The following is a 5793-nucleotide window of genomic DNA, read 5'->3' as shown; positions in this document are numbered from 1 at the left end:
AATAGTACCTCGGGTTAAGAACTTTGCTTCAGGATGAGAACAGAAACTGTGCTCTGGCGGCGCAGCAGCAGCAGGAGGCCCCATTAGCTAAAGTGGTGCTTCAGGTTAAGAACAGTTTCAGGTTAAGAACGGACCTCCAGAACGCATTAAGTATATGAGAATGTTTTATTCCCTTGAAGAAAGCACTGGAGACTGCTGTTCAACCTCACTTTCATGACCTATGAATGGGGTTGTGGGAGCAGGTGGTAATTTCAGCTCAACAATAGACTCCCATCACATCCCAGAAAAACCAGGAGAACATAACATCTTCTTATTTTTCAAAAAGTGAAGGCCTTTTTAAGGCGAGCTTGTGCTCATGTTTATAACATGTGACATTCTCCTTCAAGTTTGACAATGTCTTGTAATCTGGGAGAGAGACATCCAGTTCTTGTATGTGGTTGGGAGAGGAACACTCATCATTCAATGAAGCAAATGTGAATGCGTATGAGACCGCCAGATGCAAGTTATTATCATCCCCACAATTTTGCTGCTTGGACAACACAAGAGGCAGCCTGCGAACACAGGGCTTTTTTTTCTTTTGGTGGTTTTACGTAGGGTGTCGTGCATTATTTTAAAAAACCCAGCTGAAATTATATGGCAAGTGAAAAAAGACTTTGGATGAGGAACATTTTTTAAAGGGGGTAGAACAAAACATGGCAACCTTCAGCTGTGTCCTAGTTGCTGTGGTTTCTATGGTTACTTCAGATGCATTGCTTTCTGCCGCTAGTTAAAAATCAGCTTCAGAATTTGATGGGTTTAGATGACTCCACCAGGGATCCACTGGCTGAGTCGAGAAAACTGATAAAGGAGGGAATAGCATGGAAGGAGGTTATCAGTTTACACTGGCTGTCCTATAGCAAATTCCGCCCTCGCTCAATGGACTGTCAGGTAGCAGATTTACCAGTGAGGTGAAGCAATTGGCTCCCTGTTCTGAGATTTGCCAAAACGTAATGGTGGATTTCTTCAGAGGTGAAGCAATGTTAGCAATTGATTTCTTTAATGCTAAAACTTTGCAAATTAATATCCCTCTTGATCCAGAAATGCATTTGTTAACCTACTTGAAAGGTACAGTCCCTAGGGATAAAGAAGATGGAAAAAAATATTCTTTTAATATGGTCTGCAACACAAAAGTAGCATAGCTTTTGAATGCTAAATACGAGAAGCAAAAATAAATCCCTTGCATTAGGGCAGCGGTGGTGTACCTCAAGGCTGTGGGGCCAAATGCAGCCCGCTAGTCCTTTTTATCTCGCCATCAGGAACCTCCCCAGACTATTGGATGTGTGGCTGGAGGGAGTTGTGGTCCAAACATCTGGAGGGCAACATGTTGGCCACCCCCAAAAACTTCAATGTACCCCCTGAAAACATTCTTGTGGGGTAATGTGGCTTTTGGCCTAGAAAAAAAGACTCCACGCTGGATTAAAGTGTCAAGTTAGGACTGTGGAAACTCTGATTTAAATTCCCACTCCAACATGAAGTTCACTGAGTGACTCAAGGTTGTTGTGATGAGGATAAGAAGGGAGGGAGAACAATGCATGCCTCCTCAAGTCCATGGAGGAAGGGCAAAATATAACTGTAACATATAAATATGGAAGGTGAGAGCTGGACCATATGGAAGTGAGAGCTGGACCCTAAAGAAGGCTGATCGCCAAAGAATTGATGCTTTTGAATTATGGTGCTGGAGGAGACTCTTGAGAGTCCCATGGACTGCAAGAAGATCAAACCTTTCCATTCTGAAGGAAATCAGCCCTGAGTGCTCACTGGAAGGACAGATCATGAAGCTGAGGCTCCAGTACTTTGGCCACCTCATGAGAAGAGAAGACTCCCTAGAAAAGACCCTGATGTTGGGAAAGATGGAGGGCACAAGGAGAAGGGGACGACAGAGGACGAGATGGTTGGACAGTGTTCTCGAAGCCACTAACATGAGTTTGACCAAACTGCGGGAGGCAGTGGAAGACAGGAGTGCTTGGCATGCTCTGGTCCATGGGGTCACGAAGAGTCGGACATGACTAAATGACTAAAAAACAACAACAACATACAAATACCCCCCCCCACTGTACAAAATATGTCAAAATACATGGGAATGGGATGCAGGGGAGATGGGAAAATGGGAATGAAATGCAAAAGTACAGTCTGCGACAGTCCTTTGTGAACTTTAAGATAAACAAAGAGACCGGTCACAACAGCAGTAATTGCTGATCACACAACCCATCCTAATTCTGCTATGTTAATTAACACCCCTTGCGGGGCATGAAACAATTGACTCCATTCAAGCCTAATCAAATAGAATCAACCCTCTTGAGTAATTCAGCAATTTCGAGCTAGAGAATGGCAACTTCGATGTCAGCAACAGAGTGTCTTGTGAGATTGCAATGTTCTCCCGATGGTATCTGAATGCTGCTATTTCTAATGTCATATTGATGCCTGGTTATTCCTCTTTTTGCAGAGCAACAAGCAGGGCCGCACAAAGATCTGATCAAGGGCAGCCAATCAATACTCAGATTTTACAGGCAAGGAGCGTTGAGGCAAGCAATTAACACTAGGCCAGCCATGGCAGAAAGATGTTGTTGTTGTTTTTGAAACTTGCTGCTATTGAGTAATTTGGAATCAGAAGGACTTTGATCAAATTCAACATTGTTCTCGCCCTGTATGCTGTTCTGGAGGTTCTCCTGACCCCAGACCCAAATTTGGTGGTGTTGGAAAGAGGAAACGAGCCCTGCTGCACAAACCCTTGCACAAGGTTTGCACTTGGACACAGGAGTGAAATTGGGTCCTGTTCTCATTTTAATTCACATCTACCTAATTTGCACTTTTCAAAACAATACATAAGCAAGGGCACAACTTTTATTCAAACTATTATTCAAAATCCACACACTTCTGAATTTTGTGATACATTTCTCCAACAAATGGGCACGAAAATTCATATAGTGGGGGAAAGTGTGTGCAAAAGTACATATAGTGAGAAAATAACATACAAAATTGCATTGTATTAAGAAATGTTACTTGCAACATGTGGATATTAGACAAAATTGTGTCTGAACTTTTTGGATTTGAGAAAATGAGCACGAAAACTTTGATGAATTTTCATGAAGTGTGTGGGTTCTTTTTAATAATAATAATAATAATAATAATAATAATATCACAAACTGATGTGGAAATGTGGCATATTTGAGACTGAAAGAAACCAAAATAGAAAGATTAATCCCTCCCCATTAAGGGAGCGTAGAATAATAGCTCCATGTCCCATTGCTAGTTGTTTTTTATCTCCTGATCTCTCCTAGCTGCCTGACAATAATATGTAACCAGGGATCACCAATATGTTTGATCCAGTGGGCGCATATATACCTAATTTTGAGTGCTGTGAATGCCAATCACAAAATGGCTGCCGCTGTGGCATGACAGAGCAAAAGATTACTGCTGTGGGGCCATGGCATAACACATCTAAAAAAAGTAGAAAATGGTGGGCATGCCTTCCATAAGCCTGCTCCCACATGTATGAAGAGGGGAAGCCATCAGTATTTGCCCCTGAAGTTCTTCCTCACAAAGAGAAGCTCTTTTCACCTCTCCTCTGTTCAGAAGAGATAGGAAGGTCTCCAATGCTGGTATCCAGTGAAATTTGGCATGTTTAACAGTTCGTGTGTTCAGTGCAAGAAGAGCAAACAGTCTCTCCTGCTTTGTGGCTTTTTGAAGAGATTTTTAGGGAAACCATTAACAGGTGTCATCGGACAGGCAACCGTGGTGACATGCTGTCTACCCTATTGTACATCACTATCTTGCAGTCAGTCAGGAGCTGCAGAATTTTACCTCACATTTGAACTTTGGCCCGCTTCATGTATGGTGTAGAAGGCCTAATAAACACAGACACAGAAATGGGTTAAGGCTTCCTCTGTCCTAGGCAGCCCTCTAATGCAAGGGAGGGAGGAACTGCCTTGGAACTCCTTAATTTTACCCTATTGTGAGAGTATAAGCTTTTAAGGCTGGCATGTTCCGTAATGTTTTTCTTGACATTATTCATCCAGGGAAAAGGATGACCTGGACAAGAGCAGTTCCCATTACCATTCATTACTTAATCCTGGACATATGGGATCATTAGAAGCCAATTTCAATAAGAAAATAAACATTGCTGGCATTATTTCCCCTGATTTTAGGAAATTATGTGTAGCAAATTCTTGTCTTCCCAAGGTCATTCTCATTGTTTAGTTGCTGCTGCTCCCCACCACAAACTAGTCTAGGGCCTTCCCGGAGTTCAAAGATGTGAGTGTGACTCCTTTACAAGATGGCTGTATCCTGCCAGATACATACTATAACTAAGGGAATATTTGCATGGAGGTTCTGGATGAGTTCATGCGTCTGTCTAATGGACTTTTCATGGCTGCGTAACACACAGATGCCATTACAGCGCTTCCTCTCCTCCCAATGTCTGCCAGCTTTTCAACCTGCTACTGTATATGTATTTGAGTCTTCAGTATTTTTCCTTTTACAGACTCCCATGCATCTTGGACTACCTTCTCTGAGGATTTCTGACCATGGTCTCTCATCCAGTAGCTCCTTAAGCTTTTTGAAATTGGCCTTCTTGCATGAAAGGGTTAAGACCACAGAATTGTATTCCTAGACTCAGTTGGGTAACACCCCTTGCCTGGAAGGAAGGAGTTTAAGATTGCTCCCTGCTAGCTCAGACTGCGTGCATAGAGCTATTTCACTATATTTTGCACCCCTAGATTTCTGCCTGAGTTTAGTTGCTGCTGCATGGAATAATGTGTGAGTCTGACCTTTGGAATTTGTAAGTACAGCATTTGGATTTACTAAATGGTGTGGTCTGTTCATCATGAGAGAGGTTGAAACAGGGGAAGCACTGTAAGCAGACTAAACAGAATATTTACAAGGTCTAACAGCCTATTATTCCTCACGCTTCACTGTGCTGCATGATTCTGTGATTTTAATACTTTGCTGAGGACTCTCTCTTGCCCCATGCTTGGGTCCTAGGGATCTTCCTAGCTTCCAAATGCCTACTGTATATCACTATATTATGCAGTATGACTCAGTCAGGAAACAGGAGCAAGCAAAGTGCATTGCACCACACTGTCTGAAACTCATGTTGTGCAAGAGTTGCTTCCTGTCAAATGTGGTATTGTGATTTTATAGTTTGGCAAATTGCTGGCAAGTTAGTCCAAAGTCAAAGAATATTATTGGAAAAGCAACATTTGTCTGACCAAATGCATATGTCAGGGCCACTGGAATTCAATGCCATTAATATCCCTGCTTGCATCACTTTTTCCAAAACCAAGACATATGCATTCTTTTAATCTGTTACCCATCTTCTCTCATACTTGGCCGCTACCAACTTTGTTTTCTGTTTGGTGTGCAGCTGAGGTTTGCTGCTGTCATCTGTAACACAGAAGTCAGGCTTTCTGATGGCAGAATATGAAGATCTTCTTGTACTTGCTAAATTCCAGTGTGATTTGCTAGCTGATGTTGACAGCAGACCTTTATCCTTTATTCCATAACTTCTAAATGTACCAGGGAAAGCCACACAGAACCACTTTTAGACTGATCCACACATTCTACTCACAAAGACAGTCCCAAAGGGAAATATTTTGGATTGATTGGCCCTGCCTGACCCTCTCAGCTCCAACTTTGAGTACTTCCAAGCTTGAAGTAGCACTACATGTGCACAAAACTACATTTTAGCCTTTTGAGGTTTTCTTGCGGGGAGTCTCCCAATTGCAGAGCCAATGCAGAAGCAGCAAAGATGTGAAT

The sequence above is a fragment of the Podarcis erhardii genome (genome assembly GCF_964252035.2).
Source record: "Podarcis erhardii genome assembly, chromosome: 11".
Classification (NCBI taxonomy): Eukaryota; Metazoa; Chordata; class Lepidosauria; order Squamata; family Lacertidae; genus Podarcis; species Podarcis erhardii.
Note: the sequence above shows the minus strand (reverse complement) of the source record.